Below are 21,311 nucleotides of genomic sequence, written 5' to 3' on the forward strand. Positions count from 1 at the left end.
TAATGTGTACTTAATAAAAGGATAATCATTTTAATTTATTATCATTAAACAGATTGCATCATTTAATATTCAAAAAAATGCTAAGTAGAATTATCTAAATTTACACTTTAAAAAATCTGAAAATTTCTAATATAAATAATTTGAAAAGATTACGTCAGTGAAGATAAGCAATAACATTTTTAGTATTAAATGGATTGGTTTTCCTGCATACAGTAGATTCTAATATGCATAAATTTATGGGTTTATTCAATTCCATTTATATACACATCATTTATTGTTATTTTTTCAGCTTTACTGAAGTGTACCTGACAAATAAAATTGTTATATATTTAAAGTGTACAATGTAATGATTCGTTATAGTATACATTGTGAAAGGATTCCCATCATAGAGTTAATTGACATATCCATCACCTCACATATTTATTTATGTATGCATGTATGTACGTATGCATTTATTTGATTGGAACACAAGTTATACTCTCTTAGTAAATTTCAATTACATAATACAGTATTATCAACTACAATCTTTAGTTATAGAATAGACTATCAGACCATATTCATTTTATAACTGAAAGTTTGTACCATTTGCCCAACATCTTCCCATTTCTCCCAACCTTCAGCTCCCAGTAAACACCGTTCTACTCTGTTTCTATGAGTTTGGCTTATTTAGATTCCACATACAGTGAGAACACATAGTATTTGTCTTTGTCAGACTAGTTTCACTTGGCATAACGCCTTCACCATCCATGCATGTTGTTGCAAAGGCAAGATTTCCTTCTTTATCATAGCTGAATAATATTCCATTATAGATAGATAGAGGATGGATAGATAGATAGAAAGATAGGTAGATGTGTGTGCATCTATATCTACATCTGTACATCTCACTTCTTCTTTATCCATTCATCCAGTGATGGACAGATAGGTGATTTTCATATCTTGACAATTGTGAATAATGCTGCAATGAATATGAGAATACAGATAGCTCTTCAAGATAGTGATCTCATTTCCTTTGAATGTATACCCAGAAATGTGAGATGGTAGTTCTATTTATAATTTCTTGAGAAACGTCCATACTATTTTCACAATGGCTGTACCAGTTTATATTCCCATCAACAGCAAGAAAGAGTTCCCTCTTCTCTACATACTCGCCAGCATTTTTTATCTCTTGTCCTTTTGGTAATCAACATTCTCAAATGTGTGAGGCGATATCTTATTTTGGTTTTGATTTGCATTTCAGTGATGGTTACTGATGTTGAGTAGCTTTTCATGTACCTTTTGGCTGTCTGTATGTCTTCTTTAGAAAAATGTCTATTCAAGTCCTTTGCCTATTTTTTATTGCTTGTTTCTTTACTATTGATTTGTATGCGTTCTTTACGTATTTTGGATATTAATCTCTTATTGACTATGTGATTTGCCAATATTTTCTCTTATTTCATAAGTTCCCATTTCATGTTGTTGATGGTTTTTTTGATGTGCAGCAGCTTTTTAGTTGGATGTAATCTCACTTGTTTGTTTTTGCTTATGATGCCTTTGCTTTTGGTGTCAAATCCAAAAAATCTTGCAAGACCAATTTCAAGGAGATTACCTCTACGTTTTCTTCTAGGACTTTTACAATTTCAGGCCTTATCTTTAAGTCTTAATCTATTTCAAGTTGATTTTTGTGTACAGTGTAAGATAGGGGTCCAATTTCATTCTTTTGCATGTGGATATCCAGTTTTCTCAGCACCAATTATTGAACAGACTATCCTTTCCCCATCGCATAGCATTGGTTCCTTTCTTATAAGCAAATCGACCATTTTTGCATGGGATTATTTTGGGATTTTCTATTCTGTTCTATTGATCTATGAGTCTGTTATTATGCCAATACCATAGTGTATGGATTATTAAGGCCTTGTAATATAGATTGAAATCAGGAAGAGTGATGCTCCCACTTTATTCTTCTTTTTCAAGATCGCTTGACTATTCAGAGTCTTTGGTGGTTCCACATGAGTTTTAGGATTGCTTTTTCCTGTTTCTGTGAAAAATACCATCAGAATTTTTATAGGGATTGCATTGAATCTATACATTGCTGTGGGTAGTATGGGCATTTTAACAATATTAAATCTTCCAATCCATGAACACAGAATATCTTTGCAGTTATTTTTCTCTTCTTCAATTTCTTTCATCAGTGTCATAGTTTTCAGTGTACAGATGTTTCACCTCCTTGGTGAAATTTATTCTTAGGTATTTTATTTTATTGGATGCTGTTATAAATGAGATTATTTTCTTAATTTCTCTTTCTTATAATACATTGTTAGTATACAGAAACGTCATTGATTTTGTATCCTGCAACTTTATTGAATTTGTTTATTAATTCTAATAGTTTTTTTTTGGTGGAGTCTTTAGGATTTTCTATATATCAGATCATGTCATCTACCACCAGAGACAATTTAATTTCTTCCTTTCCTATTTGAATGCCTTTTATTTTATTTTATATTATTTTTGCATAATTGTTCTGGCTAAGACTTCCAGTGGTATTTACCCTTATAAGGCATATATTAGTCCTCTTGATGTTGACCCTTGAGTCCCTTAGGCTATCTTCACTCTTTTATTCTTTCTTCTTTTTCTCCACTAATTGAATGAATTCAACTGCTGTGTCTTTAAGTTTGCTGATTCTTTCTTCTGCTTGTATGGTTTGAGATTGAAGCTTTCTATGTTTCAGTTCAATTTTGTATCTTCAGTTCTATTATTTCTGTTTGGTATTTTTTAAATATTTTCTCTCTGTGTTAAAATTCTCACTTTTCATGCATTGCTTTCCTGGCCTCAGTGAGCATCTCTATGACCATTATTTTGAACTCTCTTTCAGGTCAATCATATGTCCATTTCATTAAGATTAATTTCAGGAGATTTAGCTTGTTCTTTTGTTTAAACATATTCCCTTTTTTATTCATTTTCCTTAAATCTTTGTGTTGGTTTTTGTCCATTATATAAAACAATCATCTCTTCTAGTCTTGACAGAGAGATCTCCTGTAGGAGATGAACCTCATCAATCAGCCCAGCCTGAACTCCTCATCGACTCTCAAAACTTTGTGATTGTCCAAGCTGCCAACTTTGTTCTTATTATCTTCTAGTAGTTGAGGGTATTTCGAGACTTATCAGTGTCTCAAAGGGGAGGATTACAATCAGGACATAGATGCAGGATGGTCAGAAGCTGGACCCTCAGCCTGCAGCTGGGAAAGTGTGCAATCAAACCCTTTTTGGGAGAAATCAGCAGATGGGCATTTTTGCCTGTACCCTGTATACTCACCCCTGGCGCATAACTGCCCTGAGTGCTTGCATGCCTGTTAACAACTACTTTTTTGTTCGCTATGATCCTGTGGGACTAATGAATACAAGCCTTGGTTGCTATTTGAAGTCTTGTCCATTAGTTGGTAGCTGTAAAATTTGAGGCACTAGAAGTGTAGACAAGCTCCTTTCTTGGTTTTATTGTTGGAGCCAGCCAGAGGGAGAAGTGGGGGCAAGATGCCCATTGGTTCTTATTGGCTCCTGGGAGGATAACAGTTAGCACCTAGATGTGTGCTAATTAGAAGAAGACCTTTGGCCAGCAGCTTGTAAAGTATGCAGGGAAAGATTGGGAGATCAGTGTTTTTGCCTGAACCTTCTGTGTGGAGCCCTAGGGGCACAGCTGCAGAGAGTGCTCAGTAGTGCTTGAGAACTACTGAACTACTTCTTTGTCTGCTATAGTCCTACAGGTCTTGTAAATACAAGCCCGGTTGGCTTTCTAAGCTAGGCAATTGTGGTTCCTATCCCTCAGGTTGTAGCCTTACCAGTTGGGGCGTTAGACCTGTAATCTTTGCTCCTCAGGGAGAAGCTAGGTGTTGGGAGTTGCCTCCCAGTTATGGAGGTGGGGTTTATGGTGAGAGTGTGTCTCAGCCTTTCCTACTCTATTATGTGGATATTTTCTCGGTTGCCCACTTTGTAGGAGTCACTCGGATGATATCTAGATTTCTCTCAGAAGAATTGCTCCATATGTAGTTGCATATTGGGTGTGTCTGGGGGAGGAGTGAAAGTCAGAGGCTCCTATGTTGCTATTTTGGTTTGGAGTCTCTCATTTACTGTTATTAATAATAAGCAATCATTATGTGGAAATTTTAATAAAATTAGCACACAATCCAAAAACAAACCTAATAAGCTAATTTATATTTCCCATCCCATCAGCTTAGAAATGTTCCCACTCTGCAGTACTTTAAATGAGTTGTAGAAGTGATAAAGAACATTTTTTATATAGTTTAGGTTATTTTTTGGATGTTAGACTCTAAGCTCCATAAGAAACATAATGTTCTTATATCCTCAGTACTTACACTGAATGGGAAGGAAATAAGCATTTGTTGAATGAATACAGGCTACATGTCAATTATGGAGATTACTAAAGTTTATGATAGCTGAATATATTACTTATGTAACTAATTTTTAGTTCCTTTCGTAAAGCTTAACAAGGTGTTTGAATATTTAAAATTACATGCATTACCTTTTTCTAATGCTGTTTTGTAAATTAAGTAGAAAGCTTTCCTGTAATTATTTCAGAGCAAAATAATTTAAAAGGATTAGACGGAAAGATAAAATTAAACATATTCTGAAATACACTCTCTGAAATAAACTGATTGTGATGTGCGCAACTTTCAAAATGAAATCTATTAAAGACTTAAATCTGTTTTTCCATTTGCTCTAAATTAGTGTAAGCACCTCTACAGAAAACTTTCCAGTGATTTCCCAGCACACCTAGGAAAAAGGGCAAATATGTCACTGTAAGAATTGAGGTTCCAAAATACCTTCCCTACTACTCTGGCTTCATTTCCAACACCCTCCCTATTTTATTCTCTTGCATCACCATGGTGTACATACACTTCAATTTTCCTATGCCTTGAATTTCCAAAATTATTTTTGCCTCAGGACCTTTGAAATTTTTGTTCCATGTCCCTGGAATCCTCTTCTCAAGAAAAGTTCATGGAACAGGATCTTTTCCTTCATTCAAGGCTCTTTTTATATGACAACAGTTTTCTGGGAGGCTGTCTTGACTCCAGGCAAAATTGGTAACTTCTTTCTCAAATTTACCTGTACTTACCTCGATGTCTTTTTTAAAATAAAACATCAGCACCTGAAATTCTATTACATATTTACTTGCTTATTTATTTAATATTCTTTTACCCATTAGAATATAAGCATCATGGGGTCAGGAATTTTGACATTTCATGCATATACATATATTTTATATTCATTATTTTAAAAGTATGTCTTAAGTAATAAAATTTGCATATTCCAGGATATGTTTTCATTTTGAATAATAAAACTTTAAAGATAAAACAATTCTAATATCTGCACAATTTCTTAAAGTTTCTCTTTCACTTATGTAGTAATCATATTTCAGTTTATTAAAATGTATAACAAGATAATTTCTATTACAGGAACCCTTTGATAAATGTGCATAACAGGTAGAAAGTCCTTTGACATTGCAAGAGACAATGAATTTGAAAGACACAGTATTATGAAATAAAGAAGAAAGATTCTTAGTGTCTCAGTGTATGGAATAAGATAGGAAACATTTATTTGGAGCTACAGTGATCATTTGCCTTTGCATTTAAAAATTTTAAGCAGAGAACAGAGCATCAAACTATGTGTGGCAAAAACTAATAGAATTTCAAAGAGAACTAGATGAATTCTTTATCACCATTGGAGAATTCAATGTCCCTTGATAAAAGTTGACAAATCCAGCAGGCAAAAATCAGTAACGACATAGTGGAACTCAACAACAGCCATCACTTTGATATAATTGATATCTATAGAATACTTCATCCAAAAATAACAGAATACACATTCTTCTCAAGCTAACATAGACCATTCACCAAGATAGACCACATTCTGAGCTATAAGACACTTTAACAAATTTAAAGGAATAGAAATAATACAATGCCTGCTCTTAGACCAAAATGGAATTAAACTAGAAATCAATGAGAGAAAGACAAGTGGAAAATCCAAAAATATATAGAAATTAAACTATACACTTCTAAGTAACACATGGGTCATACAAGAAATCTCAAAAGAAATTTAAAAATATTTTGAACTAAATGAAATTGAAAACACAACTTAGCAAAATATGTAGGATGCAGTGAAAGCAGTCCTTAGAGGGAAATTTATAGCATCTAATGCATTGTTAAAAAAAAGAAAAATCTAAAATCATGAATCTAAGTTTGAGACTTAGGAAACTAGAATATGAAGAGCAATTAAATCCAAAATAAATAGAAGAAAAGATAATAGTAAGGATTAGAGGAGACATTAATGAAATTTAAAACAGGGAATCAATAGAAAAAACTGAATGAAACCAAAAGCTGGTTCTTTATAAGATCAAAAAAATCAATGAGTCTCTAGCCAAGGTAAGAAAAAAGAGAGAGGATACAAATTACTCATATCAAACATAAAAGGGGGGCATCACTACAGATGCTATGGACATTAAGAAAATAATAAAGGAATACTATGATCAACTCTATGCCCACAAATTTGATAATCTAGATAAAATAGTTAAATTTGTAGAAAGATATAAATTTGCCAGAACTCACACAACAAGAAACAGACAATCTGAATTTCCTATATCTAAAGGGTTGAAACAACAATTAGTAACCTTCCAAAATAGAAAGCACCAAACCCAGCTGGGCTCATAGGTGAATTCTACCAGATATTTAGGAAAGAAATTACACCAACTCTCTGCAATTTCTTTCAGAGGATAGAAGCAGAAGGAATACTTCCTAACTCATTCTATGAGGCCACCATTACTCTAATACTAAGCCAGACAAAAACTTTACAAGAAAAGAAAACTACAGGCCAATATGTTTCATGGACATAGAGGCAAAAATCCTCAACAAAATATTAGCAAATTGAATCTAACAATATGTAAAACCAATTATACACCAAAACCAAGTGGAGTTTAGTCAAGGCATGCAAGGCTGGTTCAACATTTGAAAATTAATTAAAGTAATCCATTATATCAACAGGCTAAAAAAGAAAAATTGCACGATTTTATCATTAGATGCATAAAAATCTTTGACAAAACTCAAGAACCATTCATGATAAAACTCTTAGTAAACTAGAAATAGACAGCAACTTCCTCAGCTTGATAAAGAGCATCTACAAAAATCCTATAGTTAACATCACATTTAATGATAAGAGCCTGGAAGCTTTCCCTCTAAAATCAGGTATGAAACAAGGATGTCCTCTCTCACCACTTAATTTTAACATCGTACTGAAAATTCTACCTAATACAATAACACAAGAGAAGGAAATAAAAGGCATACAGGTTAGAAAGGAAGAAATAAAAGTCTTCGTACACAGAAAACATCATCATCTATGAAGAAAATATGAAAGATTTGACAAAAAGAAAATAAAACCTCCTAGAAATAATAAGTGATTATAGCAAGTTTGCAGGATGCAAGGTTAAAATAAAAAGCCAACCACTTTACTATATACCAGCAATAATAAGTGAATTTAGAGATTAAAAACACAATACCATTTATATAAACACCTCCCAAATTAGATATTTAGGTATACATCTAACAAAATATGTACTAGTTTTATATGAGGACAACAACAAAGCTCTGATAATCAAAATCAAAGAGGACCTCAATAAATGAAGAGATATTCCATGTTCATGAACAGGAATATTCAATATTACCTCTCTAGAAAATATCCCTACTACTGGAGAAGTACTCCAGGAACTTATTGATAATAAAGGATACATTGTAAACTCATGTGCAGTATAATACCAATTGCTATTATTCAAAGACCAGATTCAACTGATATTAATTTACTACCTGTTTTGTGCCAGGAATTGTGCTAGGTGTTGGAGGTAGAGCAGTGAAGAAAAGACAAAGTTCCTACTCTCTTCCAATAAACATTCTAGTGTTCATGCGGAAGATAGACTTTAAACAAACAGTTGTATAAAAGTCAAATGTCTGCTAACGTCAAGTTTTACAAAGAACAAGACAAATGATTGATTATGAAAACTGTGAAAAGGGCAGTGCTACTTTATGTAGGGAAGTCACAGAAGCACCCCAGACACTGGAACCTTTCAATAGAGATCCTTCCAAGAACAGTAAGGAGACTGCTTTGTGAATATCTTGGACAAAAGCACTACAGAGAGTATGAATAGAGATTATTTAGCCCCTGAGAGGGGTGTGCTAGGCATGTTCAAGGAATAATGAGGAGTCCAGTAAAATTAAACAGGGTCAACAAGATGAAGAGTTGGAGAAGATGATATTGTAAAGATAGCCAGGAACTGTATCATAAGTGACAATATAGGCCTTTGTAATTTCTTTTTGTTTTCCTGCATGAAATGAGGAGCAAAGTCAAGGTCCCCATGCTCTGAGTTACAGTTTCAAAAGATTGTCTCTGGTTGTAGGAAGGAAGGACTGTAGGGAAATAAGTATAATTGCACAGTGACCACTTATGAGATTATTTGAACAGTCTATTAGAGAGATTATAGGGTCAGAAAATAAGTGCAGGAGGTGAAAAGAATTTGCTTTCTTGATACATTCAAAACAAGAGTTGATAAATTTGTTAGTGGATTGGAATTGGTATATGATAGCACAAAGGAGCCAAATGTTATCGCCAAAATTTTTGGCTGAAGCAGCTGAAAGAATGTTGTTGTTTTTTTTTAATTTAGATGGGGAATAGGGGGATAAGCAAAAGATGTGAAAGTGCTGGGCAAGAAATGGGAATAAGTGTTTGGAAATATTAATTTTGTGATGCTTATTAGATATCTTGATGGAAATATTGAGTAGACAATGTAAATATTCATGTTTTTAATTTATGGATTTATTCATACATACTATTTTGCTGCTTTGGAGAAAATTATTTTATCCATTTAATGTAAAATAAGAATGTCTTATTTAGACATGATTGTGGCTGACCAGAGTGCATATTTTCTTATCTTGGACCTAAATTGCAGCGTGTTTTTATGGTTATTTTCCAGGCTATCAAGATGACACTTGCGTAACACTCAAGGTTTACCATCGGAAAATGTACTGAACAAATGAACAATGTGATGCTTTTATCTAATCAACATAAAAAATACTAGAATATTACTGTTTCAGAAACTATTTACTCTATGATAAATATTAACTGAAATATATAGTTTATCTCAAAAATAAAAAATATGTTTAAATTTATTTTAAATAGAAGAACTTGAAAATAAATAGGATGTTTCTCAGGAATGTATCAGTGACTGGAATTGAGTCGGTTTTAGCAGCAAAAGAATGATTCCAAAGTCCACCTTTTAATACATAGTCTTCCCAGTTGACTAGAAATTAGAGTGAATCATATTCCTACAGGAATAATAAAAATTCTACCAAGTTCTCAGTGGAAATTTTTAGTATGTTGTAGGCATGTAGTTAAGATTTGTCATTTCAGAAACCAACGTGTATAAGGAAAGGAGAAGTGTTAGTTGATTATTCAGATAGTTTTGCAGGTAGCATCCTAAGATTACAATAGTGACAATATCTGCCATGTAAATGAACTCAGTCACGGTTCCACTACTTCTGTCAATACCATCATGAGTTGTAGACATTAGCACCGACTTGGGTGACATCTCTGAAAAAAACCTACTAATCAGAGTTCTCCTTTTAAGGGTCCCTAATTTAAGAAAAGATTCTTAGAATCCTTCCCAGTCAAATATATTCCTTTGAGTTTATTTAGTTCTCATGCAAGTCTAGGGCTTGGCATATGGAGCAGTACAAACCATAAATAATCTTTGAGAAAAGTCATTTCTTGGGAAGGGGTTCAGATACTTATCATAGAAGAGTTCTTGTAATTAAGGGCCTGTGCTGCTTGGAAATGTTTTCAAGTCCCTATCTCTAATTTTGTGATTTAAGGTTGGTTGATGAACCACAAAACAAATTTTGAAAATATTTCCATGTCATTTTCTCTTATAATTATCAGTGTCATTAAGACAGTATTTATTTTAGTGTTTTACAATGCAAACGTTCATCATTTCAGAAATGTGCATTAATAGATTTTCTGTGTGCTAAACTGGGAAAATAGCCAAAATTTGCTATACGTTTTCCCAAACCTAAACCACAAACTGACACACAAGCAAACTCTTTGTATCTATGTCTTCTTTGATTATTGGGGATGACATTATTCCTAAGCATTGCTTTGAACCTCTCAGATATTAAAATAAGATACAGGGAAATTAAGCCCTAAATGCATGATTTTATTTGCTCAAATGATAAGATTTTATTTTTACAGTTTGTTTGGATAGAAGATATATAATATATAGCAGGCACCTAAAATGGCCTCTAGATTAAATTAAATTTTGGCTGTTGCTTATATGTGATACTAGGAAAGACTCTAGAGCACATCTAAATTCTGAGCTTTATGTAAAATGATGTACTTACCCAGAGAACATTCCCTCTAACAAGTGAGTGTCTTTTAGACAGACCATTAGCATAGGCAATGATTAATACGACACTGTAAATGATTTAGCAGGTGGCAAGTATTAAGTAGCTTAACAGGATTTAACTCAATTGTAGAAATCTGAAATCCCGAATGGTCTTCCTTAATGACTTTTCAGTAATTGTGCTAAATGACTAATATGGTATTAGCTGCCTTTCAAATTAAACTCAGGTGTTAAAGCATGTGACTGTTTACTACCTTTGAAAACCTCCTTTTGGTTTAGCGTTAGATCCATTTATTTCTTTCTGCAAAGGAAAGAATTACTACACCTCCTTGTAACATTTCTTTGCTTTCAAAATTATTGAACCAAAATGTAATAGATCAAACTGCAATCTTATTTTCTGCTAAATTTCACATGTAGTAATGGAGGAAATTGTTAGAACACCATATCATTTTTGAGTATTTTGATTTATGCCTATGGGGTGTAATTATTTTTTATAATACAAAGTCATAAAATAATATTGTTTAGTGTTTAAAATGCAACAATATTGGGTTCCAAACAGTCACAGTTAGGCTATATATGTATATGAGGATATATGTGTATGAATATTTGTGTATATATATGCAAAACATATATATATAGTTTTTTGCATATGTAAAACTATATATAAATTGCATTTTATTATTCTAAGCATATAACCTTCTGCAATTTATGGTCTTTCACTCGGTTATTTGTTTGATTTATTGAAGTTCATCTGTGCAACATCGGTTTTATTCATTTTAACTCCATCTGCGATGCCATTGTAAATATTTATCTCAAAGCATTTGTTCATTTTACTCTTGATGGACATGTATATTTTTATAATATTTTTCTATTAAAATCAATACCACAGTCAACATTTTTATCCATTGTCTCCTTGTGCACCTATGTGAATTTTTCTGATAAGTATTCAGAAGTGGAATTCGTGGAATGAAAGATATTGCTTTATCATTCTTTCTAAATGATGCCAAATTGCTCTCCAAATTGGATGTGTCAATTAACAGCCCAGTTGACCGTATGGAGTTCCAACTTTTCACAGCCTCACCGACACCTGGTAGTAACACCTCCTTCCTTCTTCATTTACTTCCTTCCTCTATCTGTCCCTCTCTGCTTTCCTGCCATCTTTCTATTTCTGTCTTGTTTTTCTTTTATCAAATCATATCATTGTGGTGAATGTGAAAATTTATCTCGATAGCATTTTAACGTTTCCTCCCTAATCTACAGTGAGTTAGAGTTTCTTTTTGTTCTTTTCTATCCATTTTTTTCTCCTCTGTAAATTATTTGTTCACATCTTTTGCCCTCCTTCATATGTTAATTTTGATTGATTTTGTAAGGATTTGTAAAATATCTTTCTCTATTTTGTATATTATCTTTATTCAGTTTTACATAGCAAATATCTTTCCTAAATGTTGACTTATCATATTACTTGTTTTATAATGTCTTTTTCATGCAGTTTTAATTTTAATACAGTAAGATTATTATTTATTTGTGTATAATTTGTGTGTAATTACGTTCCATGTTGTTTCAGTAGATTCTTCTATCCTTGAGGTCTATAAGAAGTCCCTATATTAGAAATATGGGTCTAATACATTTTACACGGCAGTTCTGGGGTTTCATAGTAGACGATTTCAAAGCTGCTAAGCCTACACTATTTTTGTAACAAAAAGTCTTGGAATCTAAGACATAAAATATTTATTATAAATTATTCTTGACTGTAAAGGAAAGTGTTAAGGCTTTTATTTTAGAGAAAAGCCATAGAGATTTATAATTTGACACTCATATGTATTTTTCTCTCACATGTATAATTCATACTCTAGAAGAAATATATGCCAGTTAAGCATTTTTCCGAGCAAAGCATAAGAACTTTGTTGAAGCATTGCATTTTATTAGCAAACTCTCATCTTTGAAATAGAGATTTTTATCTCACACTATGATACACTATTATAGAGTTTCAAGTCAGCATTAGTCTCAAGGCTTAAAATATTTATTAATTAATTAAAATCTATTTTGGATATTTGTTCTTTCTAGATTAAACTAAGAACACACAAAAACAATTAAAAAATTCTTAGTACTCTTTGTTTGGAAATTATTGAAATAAATGGAATATTCATTGAAAGCAATTTAATCTACTTAAAGAAGAAAAATGTAGAGATAATTAACCATAAGTGAACTACAAAGCCTACACTCTTCAATACATCACACTTATTTGCAGATAATTTCTAAACCATTATATATATTCATTTTTATAAACTAGAGTTCTACTAGAGAAAGATAAAATTTGACATTTTAGAATTTTCAATAAAATGTTCACTGAAGAAAGCATAGAAATACATCTTCCTGTAAATTTAATTCATATATTTTTTAGATATGTGCCTAATATACTTGAGAATAATGATTCCCAAGCCTAAAAAATGGGTTTTGTATGTAGATGTGTGAATTTCCACTGAGTTACTTAGAATAAAAGTCTAATAGCATTAGAAAAGATTGCAAACTGTGAGGCTATCTTAGTAACTTCAGGGAAAAGCAATCTTGTTTTAATGGTTCAATATTTTTTTCCTGGTTAAAGATTTAGTCCCGAGAATAATCAATATGCAAAAACCAATGTAGGAAATGTCAATATTTAAAGCTTGAATTAAATAATGTACATTGAAAGGCTTGATATTGTACTAATAAATGCATTTGTCTAAATAATAATTTTTTTAAAGTATCCATAGTAAATTTAATTGCAATTTAGGATTTGAAATGCAAAGATACTGGTTAACTTACTCCTTGTTATTAACAGTGCATAAATGTTTGTATATATAAGATCTTCTCATTTTATTTATTCACTTTTATAATTCATTCATACATTTATACTCTTATTTTCAAAATAATAAACAGCTGTTTATCCACTATCCAATACAGGAATTAGAACATTGCCAGTAAGTTGTAAGTACCTATGTCCTCCTCCTTTAAGCTGTACCTTCCCACCCACTCATGGTAAGAACTATCTTGCTTATAATGTTTATTATTTCCTTTCTTGTTTCTAAATAGTCTTACCACATATCTCCGCATGCTTATACAATATCTTGGTTATATATTTTTTGAATTAGACATATGGAATATGAAACAAAATATATAATCTTCTTAGGGGTGTTTTATTTACCCAGTGTTTTGTTCTTGAAGTCCAACAATGCTGTTGTATATTGCTAAACTCTTCTATTTTTATTGCTGTATACTATTCCATTTTAGAAATATACTGTTACCAGCTACAAATATAGGTTCTTTACCCACCACACAAGAGGAGCCAAATGAAAATGGGAAAACCGGCTTATGTCAAGGAAAGTGTTTTCATTTTGGGTGACATCAGTTGGGAGATAAGAGTGAGCCCTCAAATTCATCTCATCTCCCCAAAAGATGGGAGGCCATGGGTTTCAAAGTTTGCAAGGAATGTGGCTGCTTGTAGGGAGGGGGAGCCTGTGGCCTTGCTAGTTGGCATTTTTCCACCAGCCTGCATTTGGCCTTGTGAGGCTGCTTGCAGGCAGGAGGATGGCAAGATAAGGGAACCTGCAGGCGAGAGTTCTTGGTTGTCTGCCTCCATGATTGATGGTGGATTCTGGTGCCAGGAAACCAAGAAGTAAGCAGAGAAAGGGTATGAGTGCTTTGATTTTAATCCCATGTATGCTGAGTTTAATGTAGGGGAGCTGATATCAGAGCCAGTATCAACAGTACAGTTGATTTATCTCTATTCTGGAAGTGGATGTTACATGCTTTTACTAACGTCTTTCTATTATATAGCATCATTTGATGCTCTCAATGAAATTCTCTCAATATCTCATTTTTTCATGGTCTATTTGTCTTATATTAGTTTCATTATTTTTAAATTAAACATTTAAGATAATTGTAGATTCACATACCATTGTAAGAAATAATGCAGAGAGATTCTGTGTACCCTTCACTTTGTTACTATTGTTTTTATAGTCAATATTCATTTAATTTTAGGTTTATATCATCATTAATATGGATTAAGAAATGTAACTTCACTAGCTACTGAAATCAAGACCTATTGTTCTAACTGTAAAAAAACCAAAAACACAAATGAGTAAAACTTCTAGAAGATAGCAGGAGGAAGTCTTGGGGTAGGCAAATATTTATTAAATTGGATACAAAAGCACTTTTCCAAAAAAGGAAAGCTTAATGAATACAATTTCATTAAAATTAAGATCTTGTGTCCAAAAAAATTTATTTTTGGAGGGTTAAAAAGGCTGAAATATTAAGAAATATTTGTGATACATATATCTGACATAGGTCTTCTGTATAGAACACAAATACTTTCTATCAATTAATTATAGGAAGACACACATGAAATAAAAAATGATCAAAATATGGGGACATGTCACAAGAAGTGTCCAAATGGCAAACATGAGAGAACATATTCACATTACAAGCAATCAATTCAAATTTAAGTCAAACCTATAGTGAGATCCACTAATGCCTACCAAAATGGCTAAATTATTTTTTAAAAAATTACCAGGTGTTTTCAAGAATGTAGAGCAATTTGAAACTGCATATTCTATTAACGGAGTGTAAATAGATCCATTTTGGACATATCAACTAAAGATCAGCATACATATTTCTTGGTAGGAATTACTCTCCACCTTACATAAATAAGAGAAATGTATACATATGCGCAACATAAGACATGCATAAACAGTACATGGGGGCATGATTTATAATAGCTACTACAACCCAAATGTATATCAATGAAAATGTATAAAATTGGTATATTCATACAACAATCTGCTACCTAGTAATAAAAATGAAGTTAGAGTTATGCACAACAGTGGGGTGAATCTCACAAATGCAATATGGAAAGAAATAAGGTAAACACAAAAGTACTTGTCCTGTAATGCCATTTGTTTAATGTTCAAAAAGAAGCAAAGTAAAATAACTATTAGTACATTTGACCCTCTGTGTCTGGGGGTTCCCCATCTGGTGGATTCAATTAACCACCAATTGAAAGGTCTATGATGGTTGCATTTGCACTGAACATGTACAGACTTTCTTTTCTTGTCATTATTCCCTAAAAAATACACTACAACAACTATTTACATTGAATTAGGTATTATAAGTAACCTAGAGAGGATTTAGTGTATACAGGATGATGTGCATAGGTTATATATAAATACTACGCCATTTTATCTAAGGGACTGGAGCATCCCAGGATTTTGGCACCCCTGGGGGTCCTGGAGCCAATCCCCCATGGATACCAAGGGATCAGGAGAGTGGTTGACTTTGCGGAGGAGACCAGGGTTAGTGATTGGGAGAAGGCAGGAAGGATCTTCTAGTGGCTGTTACTTTTCCATTTCTTGATCGTTGTAGTTACAAAGATGCTATCCTGTTGTGATAATCCACTGAGCTGTACAATTGTGACCTGTGTACATTTGTCTTGGCATGCCAAATAATGTTTCAGAAGCATTAAGTATTGTTAGAAACATTTTAGAAGTTTTCCTCATTCACACATGCAAGACTTCTCTATAACTCATAATTTCTAATATTAAAGAAAATGACAACTTGCTTTTATGAGCAGGTTGCAAAAATTTATAATCACACCAACAATAAATAAGTTGTAATACAAATCACCATCACCTTTAATACTTGGTATTGTCAAAACTGATTGATTTTTAAAAATTAATTGTGTATTTTATTGTTATCTTTGTTGCATTTATCTGATTATTGATAAAATTAAGAATGTCTTGGGGCCAGCCCCATGGCCAAGTGGTTAAAGTTCCATGTCCTCTGCTTCAATGGCCCAGGTTCATGGGTTCAGATCTTGGGCGCTGATCTCCTCCACTCATCAACCATGCTGTGGAGGCATCCCGCAAACAAAGTAGAGGAAGACTGGCACAGATGTTAGCTCAGGTCTAATCTTCCTCAGGCAAAAAAGAAAGATTGGCAATGGATGTTAGCTCAGGGCAAATCTTCCTCACCAAAAAAAAAAAAAAAAAGAGAGAGAGAGAGTCTTCATTCATGACTGACAATTTACATCCTCTAATGATTTAGATATTTAGAGCATTATATAAATAGCATGCACATGGATTTATATACATCTGTCTATCTGCCTGTGTTTATTTTTCTTTATCTATAGTGTGAAGTGAAGTTTGTAAAGGATGGCTCACTTTAAATTTTAAGTTATGAATATTAATGTTTTTGTTATATTTAAAACTAGCTTTACTATTAGAAATGTTCCTTCACTGGTATAAAATATTTTCTCTTAAAAGTGGTCACTTCAGATTTGTAGACAAACTGTAATAAATGTCTGGAGAGTACCAGGAAATTCTAATATATATTAATAAGAATTTTTATATCATAAACAATTTCATAAAACAAATTGCATAACACTTATGTAATAAGTTATAGGACATTGGAGCAACAAATCAAAATATTGCTAATGCAACTGCAGACTAATAAAATGTAAGCTTCACGCATGTCAGGTGGTGAAAACTCCTTTTCTTCCCTCCTTATGTTCTTACTGCTGGACTAATAGTAAAATTGACACAGGCTAGATTAACAGGAGAAAAACTCAGTTTAATATGTACACGTGGGAGGCCATAGAGACATGATCATTAGAGAGTGAACAAAACAGGCAGTATATTTATCTTTTATATAAAGAAAGAATAAATTTGCGAAAAATTAACAGGACAAAGAAACTTAGATTTGGGGATATAATTAGTGAGGAATTTAAGCAGAGTTTAGGCTTGAGGTAGTTCATTCATAAGGTTTGTTTCCTCAGGTTTCTTGGTCCTGAATTCCCTATTCTGGTGACAAGGATGCAAGGGAGAGTGCCTTTCATGTGGAAGATTTATTTCCTGCTTTCAGGGGGAACAGAGACAGAGTCGTCAGAATGCCCTCTTTGCTTTGTAAGTAACTTTAACTCAAAATAGTCCATATGTCATTTTGGAGCAATTTGAGGCAGGCTGTCCCGGGCCCCTACACACACAACTCACAGGACTACATTATTTAGCATATAAGGCAAGTCAATCAAATTGCCAGGGAGCCTCAACTCCCTTTGTCTCTCTGGAGCATAAGCTGACCTGCCTGTGGACCAACATAAGTTGATCATAAGGTAATTCCCACCCCTTGGAAGGATTTCCAGAAACAGTATTATTAGACCCACCAGCTGAGAGTGAGCAGCAGGCAAAGCAGAGACAGATGAACCCCTCATTGAAAAGAGTGAAATGAAGAAAGTGATGCCAGCTAAGTAGTGTTTGCTTTCTACTTGCAGACATCTCAAACCCAGGCATTTGGTTGATCTTGATTTGCTGTTTCTGAGAATCATTCCATTGGCAACGAGATGAATATCCTTAAGAGAGGATCAGAAGAAATTGATGCCTGCCTTGGTAGAAATGTGTCTTTGAATGTTACTTCACTGCTGGATGTGCTGCAAGTACTTCAGAATAAACGTAGAAATGTAGGCTCTGTGAAAGATGGTTAGCTGTTTTTAAAGAGAGACATGGAAGAAGGTTCTTAGAAATTAACCCTTGGTATCTCACAAAAAGAAACTTACTAAAATATTAGAGAAAAGCCAAATCTTTGGGGAAGAAATCTCCAAAAATCAGGAGAAGTTTTGAAAAAGTAGAATCAGAAAGAAAGGGTAAAAGTAAACAGTATGAACACTATAAGAACTATAAGGAATCACAATGTGGTATTAATCATCATATTAAAAATTCAGCAGCACTGGCCAATCAGCATCTACCTGACGAAGCTGATGATGATCGGCTTCTAGCAGCTTTGCTTCTTATGTTTTAGAGAAAGACCATAAAAAGAAGAAAATCAGGAAAAAGAAGTTATAAGACCAGGGCATATATCAGGCAGATTTACAAGACCTGAGAACTTTGTGCCAAAATCCAGGATAGAATCTCAGTCACTTTTGACTGTATTTTTAAAAAGTAAGCTGATATGGTCTTTGTGTCAGTACCAGAAGTGATAACTATAGGAAATATAATCAGATCTTGAAAACAATAGCTGCCCATGAGTAAGAGCCAAAATCCTTCTTAGTTTAGGTATTTGAAGCAGTGAAGCATCGATGCTCAGTACTCTTGTGAATTGCAGAGTAATTAGACCTTGGGAAAAAAATACGAGGCTATCAAATTAGTAACTAAATTAGATATGATTGAATGGGAATATAAACCTTAATCTAAACTAGTATTCTAAATATCATGAATACAAACATTTCTAATAGTTTATTATCACATTGGATCTGCAATACATAAAAGAAAAGTTATAACCAAGTAATGTTTATTCCAGGAATGTAACATTGGTTGAATATTTGAAAATTAATAAATTTGATCTAGATAGCCCTTTGTCCTAGATGACGAGGCTACTCACACAATAGATAAACATCAAGATAAGCAGAAAAATGGCCATGGGTGCAAATGAATTTGATTTACAAGCCATATAAAATTCATTTGTGATTAATATTTGACAAATATATTATATTGATTACGTGGACTAACTGAGCTGCTGCCCAGACCTGGGCTTAAGCTTGGTTCTGAAAATGTCAGTAACTTGTACTGCTTCAAATTAAATACTACATTGTGGAAAAGACGAGTGTTAATCATTCTTGATAGTGTTGTAATTGTGGTAAAACAACCTTACCACCTGATAGATACATATTCATTAACTGTGTGATACCAGAATTGTTACAGTTTGTTTTATTATGGTTGGTAGCAATATTAGGAGCATTTGTTCAGATATCCATATTGATACCAAGCCTTAATTATTTGACTTACATTTATTGTTAAAAATAGACACGAATAGATAAAGTCCAGACATTACCAACTTTCAAGAAATTTATTTTGCAGCTACATAATGAAGCACAGAAATGAGTTAAAAATAATGCAGATCAGATCCCCAAAGTAAATTCAATTTTCTCTACTAGTTACAGCTCATAAAGTACCTTCATATGAATATAAAATAAACAGAAAGTACTATTCATATATCTTATATTATTCTTCTTTTATAAAAGCAGATCCTGCTGCTAATACTGCATTCTCAAAATTTAATAAGGGGCTTTCATCGCATTCCTATTTAAATGTGTGTGTGTGTGTGTGTGCGTGTGCGTGTGTAGCTGTGAATGGAAGTCAAGGCAATAATTTTAAAAACAAGAATTATAGGAACGTAAAAGATAAATCAAAAAGAATAAGGTAAAACTTATTAAAATGATTCTAAACACTATTCAGTGTTTTAGCTTCACTTCAGTGTTTCCCAAAATTTGATCAACAGGACCATGTTAGAAATTCATATTCTAGACACCTTCCTGGTCCAAATTCATTTTCAACCCTTAGAGTCATTTGGGAATAATAATTCTGTATCTTTAATAAGCTTCCAAGTGACAATTTTGCACAACACAATTTGAGAGCTACCCTTCTTTCCTGATAATAGAAAATGTCTATTTCTGTTTCTGAGAGGAATTTTTTAAGGGTCAAAAGCTGAAAGCAAATTATGAAATGGATGTCAAAGTATTTATCCCATTATCAAGACCAATTTTCAGCTCAACATTGTTGAAGTTTGAGTAACGATAAGTATACATGATGATCTAATTGCAAAAAAATTCTCATGAATGGGGCAAGAAGGAGGACTTTCACTGACATTTGAATTTTGCAAAATTCAAAATCTAAATATGGAATGTGGAGGTTTCTATATAATGCTACTCTTTTCCTTGTGTTGGCAATGAACCAGAAATTTAGGATGTAATGTTTGAGGTGATAAAAAAATATTTCTGTTGTGATCAAACTTTTCAGGATGTCCTTTCAAAAGGAGTTGTCAAAAAGATCTCATGTTTAAGCATGCAACTTGAAACTCCGGGCACAGACAGAAAAACAGTAAAATGTTAAAACAGCAACAACACTGTTTAGCAGGGATATTCCAATTAATATCACTGCATAATAAAGTTCATATAAATTAGTGACAAAATCACAACTATCATTTTATTATCTTTCATAGTTTTGCATATCTATGTCGGTGTCGCAATCCAATGTACACATCAGGATAGATGCGGAGGGGGCTGATGGCCACTCTGAGTTTATTATAACCAGCGTTTCAATATATACATAGCTTACATCTGTTAAACATACACAGGTGTTCTGGATGAAGTAATTAGCGAATGCCAAGAATTCTTAGTGATTTCTCAAGGAGCCCTCCCTTGGCCTCTGTTTTGATATTATCATGTTATTGCTGTGCTCCTATATTTTTATCTCGGAGCAGGCAAGGTCTCTTAGGCAACGGTCCCTCCTGCTCCTGATATCGATATTGTTTCTCCATCTGTGCCCCTCAGGCAGCCGCCGCCTGTCTTAGGTTGCCCCCCGCCCCAGGGGGTCTTACCCGTCATTGGCTAACCTGCCTTCTCACCTCTGGGTCACAGTTTGTTGGCAAGCTTTTTCCAGTGATTATTAACCCTTCCTGTGTCAGGGGCAGCCTCAATCTGGATTTGAGCAAGGATCCATCTAGATTTCTGGGTCAGGAGCTGTCATGCAGTTATTCAGATGGTGGCTGGAGCTGAAATGGCAGAGGTCGGTAGAATAGATGGGGGCAAGGTGGGCATTTCTCCCTCTTCATGCTGTCCTCGTTCTTCTCCATGGATTTTCTCCTCTTCACTGTTTTGGACCTGCTCATAGTATCACCATATCTTGTGAGTGAGATTACTTACATCAAATGTCAGCAAATTACAGCACAGGTAGGACTGCCAGATAAATTTTACAATATTCAGTTAAATTTGATTTTGAGGCAAACATAAATAACTTTTTTTTGGTATAAATATGTTCTGAACAATATTTGGGGCCAAATTGCACTTTAAACTGAAAGACATTTGTGG

This window comes from Equus przewalskii, chromosome 16 (assembly GCF_037783145.1).
Source record: "Equus przewalskii isolate Varuska chromosome 16, EquPr2, whole genome shotgun sequence".
Taxonomy (NCBI): domain Eukaryota; kingdom Metazoa; phylum Chordata; class Mammalia; order Perissodactyla; family Equidae; genus Equus; species Equus przewalskii.